A 21257-nucleotide genomic window follows, 5' to 3' on the forward strand; every position below is an offset into this window, starting at 1 on the left:
CCTATTTGTGTCTTAATGGGAAGAGGCATAATATGATATAAGTTTTGCCAGCGCTGCAGTAGCCCATTATAGGCTTCTAAAGCGCAGTTTATGGCTGTCTCCCATCCAGTGGTTGCTGACAGGGAGGTTTGAAACCACACGCGCAGAGACACTCACTCTTAGTTTGTTTTCATGTCATGTTAGGAGAAATGCTGATGATTGTGCGGGGAGCCAAAATTGGGAAAATGGCAGTATTCAGCAGAGTGAGAAGCATATCAGGAAATCGAGGGCTCCTGAGGAGCAAAAAAGAATCCAGTGAAAGAAATGAAGCTGCTTCTCAGAGAGTCAACAGGCAACCAGTCAATAAATACTTTTTGTTTTTTCCTTCCCAGCAAATCTTGAGAGCTGATATTTTGCTGGCATGCTGTGTATCATACCTGCTGCCTAACATTGAAGCTGAGAGAACACAGAGGAGAGGTGTAATGAAAATGCTGATGCTGGAGGTGAAACCATTAGACTCATGCTCTCGGGAAGCAATCTGACTGCAGTGTGCACTGTGCACAAAGGACAGTACATTGTCCGACTGTTTTTATTCCTTAGCTCATATTTAATCTTGTTTTTTTCAAGAAACCCCCCCCCCCCCCCCCCACACTCACACAATTATACAAACTCCTTAAATCAAAATGTAAATATAATTTACACTATACCAAACTTATCGTTTAACGATTTGTAGGTTCTATCATGCCAGGATGTAAAGTGACTGATATGATCTGGGTTTACTTGTGATGTGTCTTGGTTTTTAAACAGCAAACACCAAGCAGTATATATATTAGGATAGGGAATAGCTATGGTCAAGCAAATCCAGCGGAATGTAGCTCGTTTTACGTTTCATATTGATAATGGGATTGAACATGGAGCATTTAAAATAAATGTCAGCACAGCTGGTGCTTGATGTAGGCCTATAATAAATAAATGAAACTGAGTATAGATGCAGCAAGATTGAATCGTGAAAATGTGACTCCCCACACCATTGTGTGTTTCAACCAATGTAGAAAATGGACTGGGTCATTAAAATTGTAAGATTTTTAGATAGCCTAGTGTTCACCTTTGCAGCCATTGCTTTTTAAAATACTCTCAAAGATCGGCAGAAATATACCTACAAGAAAATAATTCTGTTAATTTTTAGTTGAAATAAAAAATATAGCGTGCCTTCTTTTGATGACACAAAACCAATATTGAGTAAACTATTTATAAAGATGCATGTGCTTCGCTGAGAGGAATATAAACTACCTAGCCTATATTTTTGCACATGCTGTGTTTTTTTTTGTTGCAATTATCCATTTAAATTATTCATGGCATTTGTAGGCTGTAGGCTAGAAGCTGGTATTGAGAAGAGGTGCTTTATCTTTTAATACCACCAAATGAAACGAACAAGTTGGCCTATGCAGATACTTGAGCATAAGAGTAAGTAGGCCTAATATAAGTGAGATTTAAGAATGTCCTTGTTAAATGGGGGTAGGGGGGTATAGCCTACACGCACACGACGTGGCTGCTCTCACCCTGGGCATCCCTTTGATTCTCACCTCTTTTTATATCATAAACACTAAAAATACATAAGTGACCCTGAGGAGATTGTGCATATTTCAGCTCCTACAGCAGATAACTCGCTGACAGCACAGTGTCCCGTGCAGGTGGAGGACACCACGAGCTTTGTTTTTTGGCTTACACATCCAGGTAAGAATAGTTTTAGCTGTGAAGTGGATACTGCGGGTTTTCTTCTTGTTTTCAATAACCTCTGTAAACCGTTTTGACAGATGCATTGGTAATGATGTAGGGCCTAATGTTAATGTTTCAACTGTTTATCCATTAGCTTGATGTTACTTTTACTAACAGAAGCGTGAAAAGTGGCAACCCTGATTTTAGCTAGCGTTAATATTTTAACAATACATCAAGTATACGTTCACATTAAGCAAACATTGTCCCATTAGTTTTGAAGTGTTATATGCAACCATTTATAAATAATAAATATTGAAATTTAACCATTTAACCCAGTGCCTTTTAATGTTAGAACATACAATTTGTTTAGCTATTTCGACAAAATGATTAGGCTATGCCTACTTTATGTCTTTTATTTTCATCATCTATCCGTTACTTTGAGCTACTTTAATAATGTTCCTAATACTTTTTGGTTTTTCAATTATCCATTTCCTTTAGCTAGAATTAGCTCTTCAACAAAGCTAACTAGCTATCCATATATAATTTATTCGTGCAATTCCACCACTTATCGATTCAGCCAATTAACAAGTAAGCCATTTCAACCCTTATTCCATAACTGCTATGCTGCAATTCATTATCCATTATCTTACAATTTCAATCATATTGCTCTGATATTTCAACCATTGGGCCTATTTAAATTTTCTCAATATAAAACTCTTAGCCTACCATTAATTAAGCTATTTCCACTTTTAACAATGACCTTGTGTCAGTTACAACCATTAATCCATTATTTTAGCTAGGAATTCAACCTATTATAAATTCCTATCCTGTTTGAATGCTAGGGTATTAAATATTTTTTTTTTTGGTAATGCTCGGGTATTCTCCCCAGCTAACAAATCACACTCTCAATCACAATGTGATGGTCATGTCGTTTTTGTTTAATCAAATAATAATAATTATTGTTACTATTATTTTACTTTTTAGATGAGTGACTACACATTATTTCCACTTGCCCACTTGTTAATGCAGAGGTATAGCCCCTTGGGTGCAAGAATGCCTAGGCCTATTCCAGGTTGGGAATGACTGCTGTAAACCCTCATCCAGAAAGTTTACTTTCCGTAACAAAAAATAACATAAATAAATATTTCTCTAGGCTATTATTTAGTCTTGGCTGGGTCATAAATATAAATGGAAACTTTTTCAGTCTTCAATATGGGCTGCAATAAAGCTTAAATGATCTACAAATGTATAGTGCAAAACTTGGCTGCAAACATCCTGGAGGTGTATTATAGTAAATCATTGGAAGTAAAAAACACAAAGCCACAGTAAACGTCTATATAGGGTTACTCTAAACCTTATAGCCACTGAGTCCCCAGAGAAGTATTAGTCATGCTTTGTTGATGGCATTTTTATTGGCATCTTGGCAAGTTGGAGATGCTGGGCAAAGCAGGTTCAATCAAGGTAACATGATGAAAAGATTTCTGTTTGCTGACACTAATTAGCTCTGTAGTGAAAAAGACTGAAAATGTAATCAAAGAGTCATTTTCTATTAATGATAATTGCAGCGAAAATTACATGTACTTGTTATAGGAGAAGGCAAATATAATAAATCACTTTAAGGTCAATGCACTGTTGGTGATCTGTGCTGCACAATATCTCACTGCATGACAAATTAAATTACACAATCTTTTTATACAGGAAAGACAAGTTATACTTATGTTTACAATTACGCAATCCCAACCGCAACATCATGGAGTTGTAGATGCATTTCACAAGTCTTAGTTGTATATTAAACACTGTTTTGGCTGTGTCAAATCAAAGCATAAGCATTAGGTCCATCTATTTTTCGGATACTATTAGAAATTCATGTGATCTCTTACAGTAATGGATGCTGCTTGCTGTGCTCAACAAGTGACATTACAGAGTTAATTATATACAATAGCCTGTACATTTTCCATATTAATTGAAAAACATTCCACTTCGTATGATAATCCATCTGAGTCTGATTTAAGTGATCACACCTAAGCAAACATACTCAGTTGGTTACAGCTGACTTCCAAACTCTATTATCATTTGGTAGTTATTAATGTATGATTGACCTATTTAAGTAATGGTATACACATTTATCATGCCATCTATACCTTGTGATTACATATTTATTGCTTGTGTACATGCTTCCTCCCAAACTCCTCCTTCTCTCATTTTCTTTCTCGCCTTTCTCTCTTTTTTCCATCATCACTCCCCCCGTTCGCTCTCTCCCCTGCAACATAGCCTCTGTCTCTCTCTTTGCTGAGGTGGCTGTACCTGCTGTGACTTTGACAAAGTAGTCCCCATGCGTGTAACGGTATATTCCTGTGTTTTGTGTGCGGGTGTGTGTGTATGGATGCAAAGGTGCAAAATAGATTTTTTTCTTGCGTACTGCTACTAGCATAATTTTTAGTTTGATGTTTTACCCATGCAGCGTGTGTGTGTGTGTGTGTGTGTGTGTGTGTGTGTGTGTGTGTGTGTGTGTAAGAACATACTGCAGCATACTTGCACCTTCATCTACTGCTTATGTCATGCTACACTCCTCTGGTTTGTCCTCCATTACCCCTTACTTTTTTCATCCTTTGCTCTCTTTTTCACCTTGTTTATCCGTGTGTGCTTCTCTTTTCCCCACCATCACCGCTCCATCCTCCCGTCCGTTTGCTCCACCACCTTCCTCTGCTTGTCTCCTCCCTCTCTGTCCCCTCCCTCATGTTTCCTCCTTCCTTCCTCTCTCTCTCTCTCTCTCTCTCTCTCTCTCTCTCTCTCTCTCTTCTCTCTCTATCTCTCTCTCTCTCTCTCATTGATAGTGAAGCATTTGTGACTAGAATACTGAGAAGCTAATCATTATTCCACGAGCACAGCACAGTGCTTGGGCAGAATGTCAATCCCCCCTCCCTCCGTCTTCCTCTCCCTCCCCTCTTTTTGCTTTGCTTTCCAAGCAATGGTTAACATGAAACCCGCGTTTGTGTTCCGCAAGTAAGGAAACACTGTACAAAAAACCGCAATTGCAAACACTCGGTTCGTAACATGAAGCAAGATGTGTGTGTAATGGTTGAGTAAGGTTTATATTTGTGCTGCAGATGGTAATCATAATGTGTGTGTGTGTGTGTGTGTGATGCGTAGTTGTTATGTAAAAGCGCTCTATATCAATTTGTCAAGAGCAAAGTGTTGTGGGATGGCAATGAGAAAGAGACAGCTGTTGAATGCATTTTAGAGAGAGGAGGAAGACTAAAACAGAGTGACAGCAGACTTTCAGCAGAATGCAGAATTTCCTTCTTGCATATCTCAATGTTGGACTGTTAATATAACGCATATAGAATAACTAAGGTATAATAGAACACGCAGACAGTCTTTCACACAGGGCAGCTCAGTGTCACCCAGTGGTGGTGCTAGAAACTAAGAGGAGAGGGGTAAATAAGACCGGAGGTAAATTAGGCAACACACAGATACACAAAAAAAACACACACACTGCGGGACATGTGTCAGTTTGTGTGATGGAATGGGAGAGACAGCACACGGAGACTCTTCACGACTTCCTAAAAAAACTGCAGCTGTGGGTTTACGGCCAGGGGTAACGCTGTGTACGCAAACCCTCACAGCCCTCCAAACAAACAGACACACACACACACACACACACACACACACACACACACACACACACACACACACACACACACACACACACACACACACCATGTGCACAGAGCCCAATAAAGAATTTTCAATTTGCAAGTTGGAGAGAAGCACAAACAGTCATATCCAAATGTCCTCACACACACATAAAAAATGCCATGGCCTAAGGGAACCGCTGGCGTCACATGGCTGCGGTCTAATAGGCTCAAGCATGAGTGAGTAATAGGTGTTCCAGCACTGTCCGCCCACTGGACAAAGACATCTTGAGATGCACATTATTTTATGAGATGCAAAGTGAATAGGTGAAAACATGATGAAGCATGGTAGATGGGGTTGGGGGTGGGGTAGCTGTTTGAGACCAAAGCAGAGGAGACAGCTCAGCATTGTCACATACTATATTTGCCTCCCTGTTTGATTAGGGGACAGCTTAGTGAGTTGATGTATCCAAAGGCCCAGAAATCTAAGGGTATTAGTCAATATGAGAGACACAGATAAGCCCTTAATGTAAAGGATGTCGCTTTGTGTAATTCATTGTCGGTTGGACTTAAATGACGTGGATTAATGAGTGATAGACACATGGCAAATGTAGTTGTCACTGTTCATTTTAAAATCAAACAGCAGTCTTGTAAACGTACATCTCCTTTTAGAGCGTCATTTACAGATATCACTGCAAGGCAACACAGAGTTGTCACTAGCAATTAAAGGGCCATCTCATGCACAGAGTGACACAATCAATGATTCAACACAGTGTGGCAAGTACAATAGCCTTGGAGGACATAAAATGCTAAGAGAGCATTGGACATGCAAGGTTAAGGAAAAGATCTATATTGAAAACGGCTATACTTAGACCAAGGAACAAAGGCATTGCTAGGCCAACGTCACAGTCTTGTTAGGGGGGATGAGACATATCAGTCATATAGTGTGAGAGCTACTTCTCGGGAGCCCGCTGTCCGCTTGCAGTGGACTCATGCTGTTGTGGAGTTGGGCCTTATATGAGTGAGCATTATAAATAGTGAGGAGGGTGTCAGCTTCGTTCAAGGGAGTCCCACATGAAGTGTCAGGGTGCTCTGGTGAGAGGAGAGAGGGTTTTGTGCAATGGGCGACTGCAGTATGTGTGTACACTAGTGATGGAAGAAGAAATCAACTCATAAATAGAAAATGAATAAATGTAAAATATACCGCAGGTTTATTCAACATTTCACTAAGTAAACGTACAGACATGTTTGCAGCAAAACGTAATCATTATAGTACTCGTTAGGCAGATTGTTCCTCCTAGACTATTTTCTTGTAAATGTGTAAACTACTGTCAAATTCTTTGGGCAGTCAAAGTGGAGATGATTGTAACTAATAGTTGTCAAATAAACATGGCAGAGTAAAAGCTACAACAAATTCCTCCAAACTCTTGTGCAGTTAAAGTATTAAGTAGAATACAATGATACAATACCATTATACAGTAGATGTACTTCCACCACTGTACCGCTGCATAAATGTTTGATCTAATCTCATGCTCTGACAGGATTTACAGTATCCCTATGTGTGTGTGTTTCCCTCTACTCCCCCCGCTTGTGTTTGTGCATATCTGTGACACAATGTCAATATGTGCTTCACTCTATGAGCGCAGTATTTTATGTTTGTAGATATAAATATGTTAGTGTTTTTTTAGGATATGTGTCGTAGAGTATGAGGCGAGTTGTTGTGGTGGTTGTGGCGTGATAGTGTTTGTCATCCTGAGCATGCAGCCATGTCAAACTATGTCAGGGCAGTTTACCCTGGCTAGGGACGTAACACACAATTCTTACGATTACTCTTTTTCTCACACTCCCTTTTTTCTGTGTTCTTTTTCAGAAAGTGTGTGTTTTTTCTTCATGGCCAGTTTTTCCTTTTGCCTTTCCCCTTATTTCAAATGCTTATCGCAGAGACTGACAGAGAGAAGGAGGGGGGGGGGGGGAGATATTAATCTTTGAGAAAAAATACCTTGGAGGGAGAGATGGAGAGAGAGAGAGTATATGAGTGGGTGTTGGGATGGAAGAGGGAGGGGAGAGAGTGGGAGGGTGCAGAAAAAGAGAGACAGAAAGAGAGAAAGAGGGGGAGAGCTGATTAGATTGGAGAAAGCCAAGGAGGTACGGCTATACTATTGAGCAAGGGGGAGAGAGCCAGAGAGGAGAGACAGCAGAGGGGAGGGTGACTAAGTGAATGCAGTTTTCCGTCGCGTGTCGCCGAATCACAGCGAAGTCCACCGGCAGGCGGTCCGATTGGACCTGAATCAACAAATGGATACAGAAAAACTGGATGTACACTGCATATGAGGACGAAACAAGGGAGAACAAAAGAAGTCTGCCTTCATATCCTTTTTATCTCTGCATCAGATGCTGCTGTGAGGAACCCACAGGGAGGCAAAGGAAAATAGACAACTCATTTCTCTCCTTGGAAGGCGAGGAGCTTTGAGCCAGAATAGAGTGGACCGTGGGACTCGCCGGGATTGAATATATGCTCAGTAAGTATTTGAATAGGCTGCAAATGCCAGTGTGCGGACGTGTTTATGCGTGTGTGTGGATTGATGCCTCTGGCTTGTGCGCTGCCTCTGATGCTTTTTTCATGAAGAAATAGAAAATAAAGAGAGGAAGAAAGGGAATGCAAATGCCGCTGTGCTGAAATGTGTCTTCCATTGTAATAAGCTGTTTGCATCTCTGATACAGCTTTATTTTCCTTTCTCTAATTTACACAACTACCCCAGACTTGACTCTGTGTGTTTGTGCCTTTTTCCTCCACAGTCCCGGTGTGTGCGTGAGTGTGTGTGTGTGTGTGTGTGTGTGTGTGTGTGTGAGAGAGAAAGAGAGCTGATAATAGCAGCCCCATTGGTATTCAGCGGAGGGAGCTCCAGGATCTCGCTGCGCCTTTACCCAGGATGGGATCACAGAGCAGGGATTGTGCTCGCCTGTGGAGAGCCCGCTGAAATGGGTAAGTGTCCCTCCTTCTCTTCCTCCTTTTCGACCCCCTTTCCATTCTCTTTCTCCTCGTTTTTCTTGTCTCTTATATCTCTCTGTCTGCCTCCTCTTCTTCGGTCTGCAGTCATGTTCAGAGCATTTTTCTCCCGCTGATGAGTTTTCCCCTTCGTTCCCTCGCTGTCTGTCTCTCTCCCACTCACCCTGTCCAACCCAGCTCTCTACCACTCCCCCACCTGTTTCCCTTCATCCCTCCTTCCATCCTCTTTTCATCCAGCATATATCTCTCCTCCACCAAACACACACATACACCCACACACACACACACACATACAGTACATACACCCCCCGGCATGTCTTGTTTGATGGATTTGAATGACCAGTCCCTCTTTCCTTCTCGCTCTCTGTCCCCCTCTTAGGCTGTGTCACCCCTCCCCCCTCCTCTCCACCATCCTTCTCTTTAAGCTCTTCTCTACAGTTTGAATTCAGACATGCCAAAGACTTTTGAGCCTCTTTCATGACACAGGCAATATATGGAGGTGATGTAGATGTGTGTGTGTGTGTGTGTGTGTGTGTGTGTGTGTGTGTGTGTGTGTGTGTGTGTGTGTGTGTGTGTGTGTGTGTGTGTGTGTGTGTGTGTGTGTGTGTGTGTGTGTGTTTGTGTGTGTGTGTGTGTGTGTGTGACAAGATTGCTATTTCTGTGCCTTTGTCAATCATTTTGATAGCGTTTAATATGTGCCCGTCAGTGACACAATGCAAAGAGGGCAGAGGTGTGTGTTCAGCCTCCTTGTGTGGGATTGGTGGAACAGAAGGTTATGAAGTAGATCAATGTGCTTAATTGCCTCAGACAAAACAGCTGTGACACATACGAGCAGGCCACGTAGACACACACGTTGTCACTCATTTTGCACGCACCCCCGCCTTTGCCCTCCTCGCCGACATACCTTCTGCACACCAATTCACATTCACCTACGTCTTTTCACATGTGCGACACAATAGCACGCCACCGGTGCCAACACAAGCTGTGCGCACAGCTTAACTTAACACACGCATGCACGGCACACACACACACACACACACACACACACACACACACATGATCAAATGCTAAATGGTCCCAGGAGGATATGGGTGTCACAGGAGGGTCACATCTATCTACACAGCAGTATCGATTGGAGCCGATACACTGAATGGCCTCCAATGTTTCATTTGAAATTGACCATCACCTCATTGAACTCAGGAGGAAGGAAAGAGTGACTTAACCTATTAATATATTTATTTTTGGCTGGTTAAAAAAGATGAAATTGTAACTACATGGCTTTTGGTTGTTTACGAAATGCATGCTTTTTGTGCTGTTCTGTGAATCAGGAAGGTATTCATGACACAGCGGTGAGCTGGGAGCGTGTTGATTAGAATTCATAAAGGACTTTTATAAATTCAACAAGTGCAAACTGTTGCATAGTAACAGTAGCAGACTACCTGTTGGGAAGCAAAGGTTTGACATCGTTGCTGCTATTTTTAGATTAAGGCAATCAATTTGACAAAAGGCAGCATGATTTATTAGGACATAAAAAAGGCAAAAGGAACTCAGCAGGCATCCCAGTCTATCTAAGCTCAGGCAACCATTAGTCCTGTAATCCGTCATCCGCATGCATACCTGTCTGGTTGAAACATTTTGAGTTTGAAGGAATGAAGGAATTTGTCTTGGCACAATATACTGTAAAGGATCATAAATCTGACAATATCATTCGTGGAGCTGCAAAAATGTATCAAAGTCTAAACTAAATCTGATCACCTATGACTGCTCAAAAGCAAGACATTTTTATCTGCGTATACTAGATGCAACAGAGCAGAGTAAAATGCCAACATTATGCGACATTACGTTGTTATACTATAAAAACTGAGAATGTTCATCCATACAAGCTCAGACATTTGATCCTTTTCTGTCTCATCAACCTTTTTCTCTCTTGAACAATTCAGTGTTGCTCAATGACTCATTAAAAAGCTTTACTGCATTCGCCTTGAATCCTTTGATAAGAAGTATGGCTAGTTAAACTCAAAAGTACAACTTTGTTTACAATTTCAGAACGAGGTGTCGCTTTTTCAAACAACACATTCGAACTTATACGCATATAAGTATGTACTTGCTACTTGAATCCGGCACAGCTCGGGTGTCTCCCATTTCCATATAACGTCAGCAAAAAGAACAACGGTTGACTAAGGGCAAGTCATCATGCAGTGGAGACAGACATAGAGCATGTTGTAGGGACGATGGATGACAAGGCACACCCTATTTCACTTCTACAACCACATTATATTCTCATACAACAGATCAAGAATGTTATGTTGTGTTATTTTCTAAGTGACAGCCCTCATAGTATGCCTATTGAACCTGATCAATGCTTTGAGGCTGTACTGCAGTCCTCCACTCACCAGTCAGAGGTCTCTCGTTGTTCTTTAGAGGTGTGCTCCCTCAAGTGGGCCTTGTCTTGGATACTGTGTGGAGTGGTGATGGACAGCAACCTTGGAATCGAAAGAAAGAGAAAAGAGAGCTGATTGGATGAAAGCCGGCTAGGTGTAGATACCAAATTGGATAGAGTGAATTCGAGGAGAGATTTGACGGGGAGTCGAGAGTGTCTGAAGAAGATGAGAGTTGAGAAGTTGAGAGTGAAAGGATCAAATCATAGAGTGAGAGGAGGAAGGAGCAAACAAGCAGCAAAGTCGGCCGGAAGAGTGACAAGGACGGAATAGACAGCAGGACGACAGGCAGGGTGGAGTGTGACGGGAAGGAGAATGACGTACGCGATAAGGCAGAGTGACACAAATGTCACCATGCTAACCTTTCATGCACTCTCCCTCTTTCTCTCCTCTCCTCTCTGCTTTGCCCTCTCTTCTTCTTCTCCTCTTCTAGATTGGTATCCTTGCAGAGATGGACTCCTAACGGGCAGCAAGGAAGCCAACGGAAGCCCTCCAGCGACTAGATTTCCACACCTAACCGCCTCCACTGTCTCCGGCCATCGGCTCGAACCGTCCCAACGAGGACTGAACCTGCAGATTTGAAGGCGGACAAAAGGTTTCGACTGAGATACCAGGAGCCATCTACGGGAAATAGAGGTCGAAAAGCCTCCAAAGGAGTTCACCTACAACCAACCAAATCCACCTGTTGAGAGCATGTGATTGAGCCTCTTGGACTTTGTCTTGAAATGAAATAGGCTGCAGTGATGCTTGAGCAATGGCATGGCGCTCTCAGACGTGTCCGGATTTATCGACCGGATACCCTATCGAGATTACAACACTTTTGTGCACACACCTCAGAGCTGGGCCGCCTATTCCAGATTGGCTTGTGGGCCAAAGCGAATAATTGAAAATCCCACCCCCTCAAGAGAATCTCTGTTCTGATTTATTGTTGGGAGAAGAAGGTTTTTTTTTTTTTTTTTTTTGAAAGGTACACTTTAAAAGGAAAAAGAAAAAGCCCTGTCTTTCTACATCATCGCCCCCTCTCTCTTTCTTTTTCCACCATCTTTCTCACACATTGCGGAGAAATACATTATGAAGCTGCACCATTCTTCTTCATCCTCCCCCGATGATGGAGAGAGAGGAGGGACAGACTGTCCGGAATAGATAACAAGCGAGGGGACTGGCAGTGAGGGAAGGAGAAGGAGAAAGAAAACTGAAAATAGAGAGAAACTGGTTAGAAAGAAAGCAGAAGATAGAGAAAGATCAAAGGCAAGAAAAGTAAAATACAGAATTAAATAGGATTGTTGGAATCCCTGTCCCAGACATAGAGTCTCTTTTTTAATTTGTCTAGTGCAGTGTTGGAGGATACTTAGAGCAAATGGTCAGGGGAGGGTTCAGGAGTTGCACCAGGGGGGACACTTGAGCAGGAGAGTAGGGTTATGTCCCCCCTTTGCATCTATATCATAGTGTTTGGCAGGATGACAGAATAAAAAAAGATTGCCTGGTAAACAGACAGCCATACCTAGTGACAGACAAGCTCAGAGGCTGCTAGGACAGACGGAGAGATAGACGGAGAGACAGGAAGACCAGTGCGCAGCCTATTCCAAGTGTCAGGCAGAGAGCCAGGCAGACATCCAGAGCCGGCACAGTAGACAGCGCGCCATTCATTGTCATTCTATGCAGCGTGTGAGGAAGAGACAAGAGAGAAAGGGAACCAAAGCAGAGACGGAAAGAAAGACAGAGGAGCATCCCCGTGTTTGTAGCTTCTGGAGAATCTCACTTCCTCTGCACCCACCTCAGTCAGTACATTGACGAGCCCGTGCACTAAAAAAAGAGACAGGTGGCGAGGGAGGGGGCCGTTACTAGAAAGGAAATACAGGTTGGTGTGAGAGAGAGAGAGAGAGTGAGAGGGAGGGAGCCACACAGAGAGACAGAGGGAGAGAGCAGGTGTTGGAAATCCTCCCCTTCATCTGCTTGTAATTTACTCCTTTATGTTTTCTCGTCGTCTGGCGAGGTGATTGGTTTTCTTACGCCAGCGTTCCGCTGCTCATAGGCCCTGCCGCAATCCAGAGGAAAAAAACAAACAAAAAAGGTGGGCAGACAGAGGAGAGCGGGAAAAGACTGCATAAAGGGAAGGGTGAAGCCCCGTTTTGATTGACAAATTGACACATTTTTCACCCCTTGCTTTTTCTTATTTGTCAAGACGGGCTCTTGTTATTTTTGGGCTTTTGCTTTTTCACAGTAAGAGATAGAAAAAATACTGGCCCAACCCGTCCCTGAGTCTTTGTACACAGAATTGAACCTCTCCTTTCATCAACTGTTGGTCGTTCCTGCCTTGTCCTGAAGGGATTATTTCCTTAATCTGAGTTTAAAAAAACACTGGGATCTTCTAGATTCCCCCTGTCTATGTCCTCACCCCCAATGACACAGTGTGAACCCCTCTTGACTCCCCCACGACGTCCCCACCTCGGCTGAAGTGATAAAGCCCTGTGGGATCAGATCTCCATGCCCGTGTTGACTCACTACTACAGTGATAATATGGCTTCTTCTGATAACGTCTGATTCATTCTGTAAGTAGGACTATCTCTTTCTCTTTCTATGCGTGTGAGTGTGTATGTACGTGTTCACATGTCCATGTCCACCTAGTGTCATTAGCTTGTATTCAGCCCATGTATGCAAAAAAGCAGACGTGGTCTATCTTTCTGCAGTGTTGGTTTTCTTTTACTGTGTCTTCACAGCAGATTTGCTTTCCTCTGCTTCCTCTGCTCCAGGCAATTTGAGCATGTGTGTGCCTTTCTGTGCGTGTGCGTGTGCGTGTGTGTGTGTGTATGTGTGTGTATGTGTGCTAGCGTGCATGCGGCTGTGTGCCAAAGGAAGCGATTTTGATCTTACAGCCAAGTTTACAACAGCTTCAGAGTGGTGTCAGAAAGAGGCGCCTTTATGTGTGTGTGTGGGGGTTTGTGTGTGTGGGAGGGGCTGTACTCTTACATATTGGTCCTGAGGTTAATTTGAACTAATTAGTGGTGAGTATTTTTGCTTCTCAGAGCAGTTTTTTGGTTCTGTGTCAGTGTATTTGCATTCATTAGGGTGAGATGGAAAAGGGGATGGGGGGCTAAAACTGAAGAGGGCGAACCAGCTAATGAGAATGACTCTGATTCCCTCACTAGTTCTCTGTTGCCTCCATTTCACGTCTGATGCCCTGAGCATTGCACTCTGGCTGCATGTCATTCCAGCATCCTTTTATCTCCCCATGTGTTGCCTTTGGAGGAAAACCCTGTCCCAAAACCCAGCCTCTGCAATGTCCTGCATATTACTAAGCCCATCTATCTCCACGGACACATCCACATCTTTATACACTCCCACAGTCACCAAGCCCTGTACCGGGAGACGCTCAATCAAGATAGTCCCTTCAAACAGACCAATGAACTGTGAATAACGCCATTACACAAACTCCCAGCTCAGTGCGTTACAGAGACCGAAAGATGAGGAGGGCAGAGAAAAAAAGGAAGGAAAATGAAGAACATTTCAGAGAAGAAGAATGACAGCAGAAAGGGGGATGAGAAAGAGAGTGTGAGACGGAAAGCAACAGAGAGGAGGACACATAGAGAAGGGAGGGTGAGAAACGGAAAGAATAAAAGGCTATGCGTGAGTCTAGAGGGTCCGCAGAGCAGGAAAAGACCTCTGCTCCATGGGAGCACTCTGATGGGCTTAGCTAGGCCCCGCTTTGTTCACACTGTTGGTCAGCCTCTCAGAATTAAGATTACTAAATAATACGATTAGTGCAGCTGCACACTGATAACACACTGCTGCCGATCCCCTTTGTCACTGTCAGAAGACCCAGAGAACAGAGGAGGAGTGGCATATGATGGCATCAAAGGCATGACAGTGCTGACTACATTATACAGTCACAAGGGCCCATGCTTCACAACACTGCTTCTCTCTGTTCGCAGATGAGTGAAAGTGGAAAGAGTTGGTGTGACTCTTCACACTACAAGTGGCCGCAAAATGTCCTCAAATTGGACGGACGGATGTTGTTATTAATTTACCAGAAAAAAAGTGACATCAATTTAGTCACAACTTATCTTTTCTCAAGTTGTTAAACAGGACAGCGCTCAGTGTATTAGCCAACAACACACATGAACACATAAACCAACAGCTCTCATGGTGAGACGTATGCGCCTTATCACAATGTTTTACACCGCATCCTCTGCGCGGGCTATTTGTTTCATGTTTCCCCGCTTGACAGCTTTGACACATATTCCTGGCAAGTTGACCTTGCAGTTTAAAGAGTAATAAAAGCTGAATTCCCTTGCTGTGTTGCACGTCGATACATGTTCTTCTGGTAGCTGATAAATGGCCGCCCATCCCTCGGGAGAAGGGGAAAAAAAGGGCAGACAGCAGAAACCGCTCTCCAGTCCTGCTCAGCGGAAGTAAAGTACAGCCGTGTGAAACCCATGGCTCCCAGACTAGTGAGCTAATACCAGGGTTGGGGCGGGCTCAAACCCCCTCCTACGAGATATGAAGCATCGCTACTCTTCTCTCAGCGGGAAAAACCATTTGCCTGCAGTGCTAAGGATTAGCTTGGAGCAGAAAAGGAGCGGGAAAAGGTTTATTTAGCAAGTGATGGTACAGTATATATGAGTAACAAAACAAAATAAAATCAATGAAACATGACACACAGCGCAAACAAGCATCTTAAAACAGCCCTAAACCACTGCATGTTGGCAACCATTTCTGTTTGTGTTCCTGTGCAGCACATGTATCATCTTGCGGAAGTCTCATGTTCATTTCATGTAGTGTATTTTTTTCAGTGATATCGAATGAACTTTACCCTAGCTGTGCCCCACAGTCACTAAATATCTGCATGAGTCACTTTGTAGAACCAGTCAAGCTCCGGTCAGAAAGCATCCATGTTGAATCATATGCCCTCTGCTTAGCGAGACCAGAAGTGTGGAAACAGAAAGGCAATATGGAGATGACGTGCCAAATGATCAGTTGCGTGTTTGTGTCATTCTGTCCACAGTTTTTAAGTGCTTTTTCACACCCACAGTACACTGTGTTGGTACAGCTGTATAATGCTGTACAATCATTTTGGTCTAAATTGTTGCAGAAATGCAGACGGTTCAGAAGATAATCTTTTAAATTGGTTTTCAGAGATTCCTAATTGCCTCCGTTTTTACCCTTTCGTTAGTCCTTTTGGGTCAGTGGACCCATCTTCCCTCAGGGCTGGATTTTCTAATGGCTGGTTCCAATTTTATTAATGCTCGACAATATTGTTCCACTTATTTTATTCAGGCAAAAAAAACATTGTTTGCAACATCAATCATTTTACAGTTATTTGGTGGGAACAGCTGTTCTTTCTTTAAAGGTGGTCAAGAGCTGTTAACTGGTCTGACATGTACCATAGCTTGCTTCATTCTTTCAAAAAGGTGTTCTGGCACAAACAGATTTTTAGACTGCTATCAACGCAGAATCCATCATTTTCTTATAAACCCGCCATTGTGATGTTGTGTTGTGTGTCACACCTAAAGTGTCTCAGACAGCTCCAGAGCGAGCCAGGCTCATTCCAGACGAGATCTCTTCTAACGCTGAGCAACACTTGAGTTTCCTCTGCCTTCAATCTTCTACTGCTTGACCACCAGCGCGAGGCACTGCAGCCTTCACTAAACCTTTGCTCCTCATTGCCTAATGGAGCACAAGAAATGGCCTCGTTTGTCCACTCCTGCTTGCTTCAGGCTAGCTAGCCTTGGGGGAAGGATTGACTTAGTGCATGAGCGTGTGTGTGTGTGTGTGTGTGTGTGTGTGTGTGTGTGTGTGTGTGTGTGTGTGTGTGTGTGTGTGTGTGTGTGTGTGTGTGAGGAGGAGAAAGATGACAAGAAATGGACATTAGGACACACATGCCCTTTCCATAATGTGCTCCCAGCTGGGCTGTTTGGTTGGCCATAAAGTGAATGCCACTAATGGCCTCTCCGTTAATGGAGTCATTAAGATTGGATTGCAAAAAGATAAAAGCAATGTGTATAATGTGTGTGAACCGGCTGGAAATGTGATTGTTTGTATATGTGTAATGTTACTGTAACCGCTTTGTGTATTCCAAGTTGTTTAGTGCCTCAGTAGATACACCCAGGACAACACTAAAGGGGATGGTGACACCCTCCTGCATTAGCATTAGTAGAAAGGTCAGTATTCTATCAGTGTAATTGTAATACAGTCTGAGGCTCAGGTGATCAGTCCTGACCCGGCCTGTCCTAATCAGTCAGCTGGTGGAGGCTCTGAAAGTCGGAGCTGTAATGTTTCAACGCTAGATTGCCGCTGCCTTGTTCTGCCTTGTTCGAGTGTGTGAGTGACAAAGGCTCATATAGGCTCGATTCGAGGTCACTTCAGGACCTGTCCTCGAGAGAATATGGCAAGGCTAGCGAAGAGCATTCTGGGTAGTCTTGCGTGTTGTTTTTCATGGTGGCATGACTGCTCATTAAGACTATGTCAATTTATTGAGTCTTACCAGAGGGTTTGCTTATGTCACCGTGCTCATCATGTTTTAAGCTTCAACTGCAGTCGGTCTGGCACGCCTCACTCACTTGTTGTAGTCAATGAAATGTAGCCTAGCCATGCAAGCTAGTTTGCAGGGCAGAAGCAACATTAAATCACAGGATAATATCAATCAAACAGAACAGGAAACTCTTTCTTATTAGGCCAGACAGGGAGTCAATAGTTCAACCGCTAAACTTATATTTTTACCGATTTTTCCAGAGCATTCAAAAGCATTAATTTGGACTCAAACTAGTGTCTAATTTTATTACACTGTTTCTATCCCACACTCATACCGCTTTACCAGCAACTTGGTTCTAACCATATTTCTTTGTCAAATGGTGGTGGTCTATGTAACAACAGATCAGAAAACAAGTTTCAGAGTGAAATAACGCATCTTTGTCTTAAAGCAATCACTGATCAGACTTGTCTGCAGGCCACAGAGGGTCCTATATGGCATATTAAAGGATTGGCTTTTCTTATCAGGGATTTTCTTACGGTAACTCACCACAGTACTAACAGTTGAGCAGTTGTACATTCTAGTGGATTGAAATGATATTTGTAAGTGTTTGAGGAGCCTTTTTTGTGAAGATGTTTTTAAAAGCACATATTTAAAGTGTATTCAGTGTGACTGAAATAGATGGGTGACAACTTGTATTGCATTGTGCAATGTAGCACTCTACATGCAGTCTTGTACCGTTTATCCACTCTAGTACAATTCGACATAATTGCATTCGTATGAGAAATTGTTCAAAAGTCATTCATGTAACAGCATTGTCAACCTTGGTCTAGTGAGCCTATTTTACATTGTAATGTTTCAATGCAGCTCCAGCGGAGCGGCAGTTTGCCTGACAGTGAAATAAAAGCACTCATCATAATATCTACAGGTATCGCCTCTCTCTGAAGTCGATCATTAATATCCAGAATGTAGGCTCAGCTCTTTCATACTCTATGGGAATCCATGGTAGAACCAGATCAGATTCAGTATTAATATAGGTGAACATGCACAAACAAAAATGTTGTTCAAATAATAGTGCAGTTGAAGACCAGCCATCTAGTGTTTACATGCAAGATACAGAAGCAGTTTGATTTGTGTCCTGCAGATGTACCAGTGCTACCAAATGTACAGTTGCTGTGGTAAAACAACATTGGTCAGAAGAGGACACAACATATTTTTATCCTCACCCAATATTTGCATTTTGAAACACAACATTTTACAGAAACAAATTGTGCGACATACATCATTACATTATAAACAAACCATACTCTTCCTCTTCAACGAGACCATTGAACCTGCCTGTTTCTATGAAATTGAATTGTAACGTTATTCTGAACGTAACTGTTCACAGAGATTTGTTGTTGTTTTTGTTGTTGTTGTGTACCAAGAATGAAGACCATCTTTGCTCAGACTTTAGGAATTGTTTTAAATATCATAGATATTAAACAATTTTGTTGAAACAAGGAATAAATCAATAATAAAAGAAAAATTCCAGCCTACTATTCCTGGACATCCATGCAAAATGTCCCATTGAAAGATGTTTGGAGGTTCCAATCCCATATAACAACACATTTCAAAACTTTATATTTACAAAACATTACAACAAAGTAGTTTGGTATTAAATCGTCCTGATTTATGTAATTTCCTATAAACGGCAAAATGATAATTCACTTAACAAGAAGTTGTAACCTTTTGGGGTATTTTTCCTCTGAGTTGGTCAGCCATCCAAGTTTTACCAACAACTGTAAACAGGCAAACCTGCAGCTTTCTGAAATACAGCACATTCAACACAAGAAAAGATGCTGTCTATGCTTCTTGTACATAAAATATAGACTAAGGCTGAATTTCATCGCCATTTCCAAGTACTGCCCCGTGTATAATTGTTTCCTGCAACACTGGTATTTTGCGATTGTGAGTCAAGAGCCTGCAATCAGCTCCACCAATCAGACGTATTAACATGTGAGTCAGTTCCAGCTCATCTGCCTCGGTCCATGCAGCAGTTGATTATGGGCTACTGCCTGATTTTTAAACCGCTGAATATTTACTTGACTTGCTGAGACATTATATTCAAATGGACTCATCATGTCGTTATAACTGAATTAAAAAAATAAAACAGACGTGATTAATTAACTCATTTGCTGTTTTATGGGCCCCGGATTTCCACTAACGTGCGGTGAGTCGGGAATTTGTGGCAGCATTTTTTCTGTTGAGTTCAAACTTGGCTGCAATGGCAACAGCCCACTAAAGCCCCCCTGCTGCAACCGCATACACAGAAGTGTCACAACATAGTAGAATATTATCTGCAACACTGCTTTTTGAGTTATAACTTTGAGATGATCCTAGTTGTAAAATGATAGCCTGTGAATAACTTAAATTTAGAGAAACAGGGAAGGAAGTGTTGACTATAATTAAGCTCAAAGCTGTGCGTGACATGAAGTGAAAAATGCTTTGCTAAAGCAAAGTAACTCTAACTGCTTTGACACCTTCCTGTGGGCGATACTTTTCTAGCGCACATCATCCAAGAGGCTCAGTGGAAACAATAAACATTTTTGTCTCTGGCTCAGTGGTACTTGATATAATCCACAGAGTTGTTTGGCCTCTGTTTATTTCAAGTCCTTCTGAGCTATTCACTTACTCTGGATCCAAAGCCTAGAGCTTGAGTAATTTATCCTGTGCTTTTCTCAAAATCTCCTTGTGCTGCTGTTATTTTTCTTTTTTACTTTCACCAAACCCAGAAATGTTGTAGCCATGAAAAAAAAGCTTTTTTGTGTGCCCAATGAAATGCATTTGTACAAGAGAAGATTGGCGTGATGTGCAAGCATACTGTAGGTGTAATGCATGTCTGTTGCTGCGGACACTTGGTGTTGTCCGTGTTTATTCATACCGTGCATGTACGTGCAAAATCAATGTTTACCAGCCATTTCTGTCTGTGTCAAGCTGAGTGATCTGTCAAGGCGAGAGCTGCATCATGCTGCCCATGTGTGTGTACATAATTTCTTTGAATTCCATATTTGAAGAGACCTCGGTGGGAGGCGGAGGTTTCATGTCATGGTTAGAGCTGGTGTGTGTGGTAGATGCCAGAATCAATTGAATTTCACACACGCAGAGCTGAGGTCATGCTGGGAGACACAGAGGATTTCAGACTACTCATTAAACAGTGTTTGATCCAAAGTGAATCAGGCTGAGAGAATAACATACTCTGGTGATCCACACAGGTGATAGCAGCCTGTTAGCACCTGGCTGGTGGCATCTTCAGCTCTGCTCTTTGCAGGTCAGTAGGAGAGAGTGATTATAAGAATGCCAATGGGATAACTCGGGGCACAACATGTTGTGCGTCTTATTTAAAAGCTGCAAGATTAAAGCAGTTAAACATGGGTAATTATTGAGCAAATTGGGGATTACATACAGACTGTAGGTATTATACCAGCTGTTAAATATACTTTAATTGTACTTAATGCAAGCTAAACCAGCAATAACTTTAGATTTTATTATTATGTCTCCCCTTTCAGCTCTGTTTTTGTTCTCCACCAACTCCTGTGGGAAATATCTGCTAAATGCTCCAGTATGCAGCAGTTTGACGCGAGGCAGGTTGCGTACAGTGGGATTTTTTTATATTCTGAAAACAGATGTGTACTGCGTTTTGAAACAACAAAAAGTTAAGCTCGAAACCGAGCTGAAAGATGGTAAAGCTTTCTAAAGGGCAGAGTTTGGTGATAATTCTCTGATAAGGCATCTTCACAGTACAGTTAGAGATACTCTTCATACCACATCACGATAAGATTGTGATCTGCTTGTATCTTGCTAGAAATCCAAACGCACACCAGGTAGCTAATTAGCAGTCATATGTTCGTCTCCCCGGTGATGAGTCATTGTTTACCTGACGGTGTCAGACATTTGCTCCCTCTGACAAATGAGGACAAAACACGAAGCCATTGTTTTTCCTGCCTGAAGATTGGTGTACCTCGGCTCCTGATCTC

This window comes from Ammodytes marinus, assembly GCF_949987685.1.
Source record: "Ammodytes marinus genome assembly, chromosome: 13".
Classification (NCBI taxonomy): domain Eukaryota; kingdom Metazoa; phylum Chordata; class Actinopteri; order Uranoscopiformes; family Ammodytidae; genus Ammodytes; species Ammodytes marinus.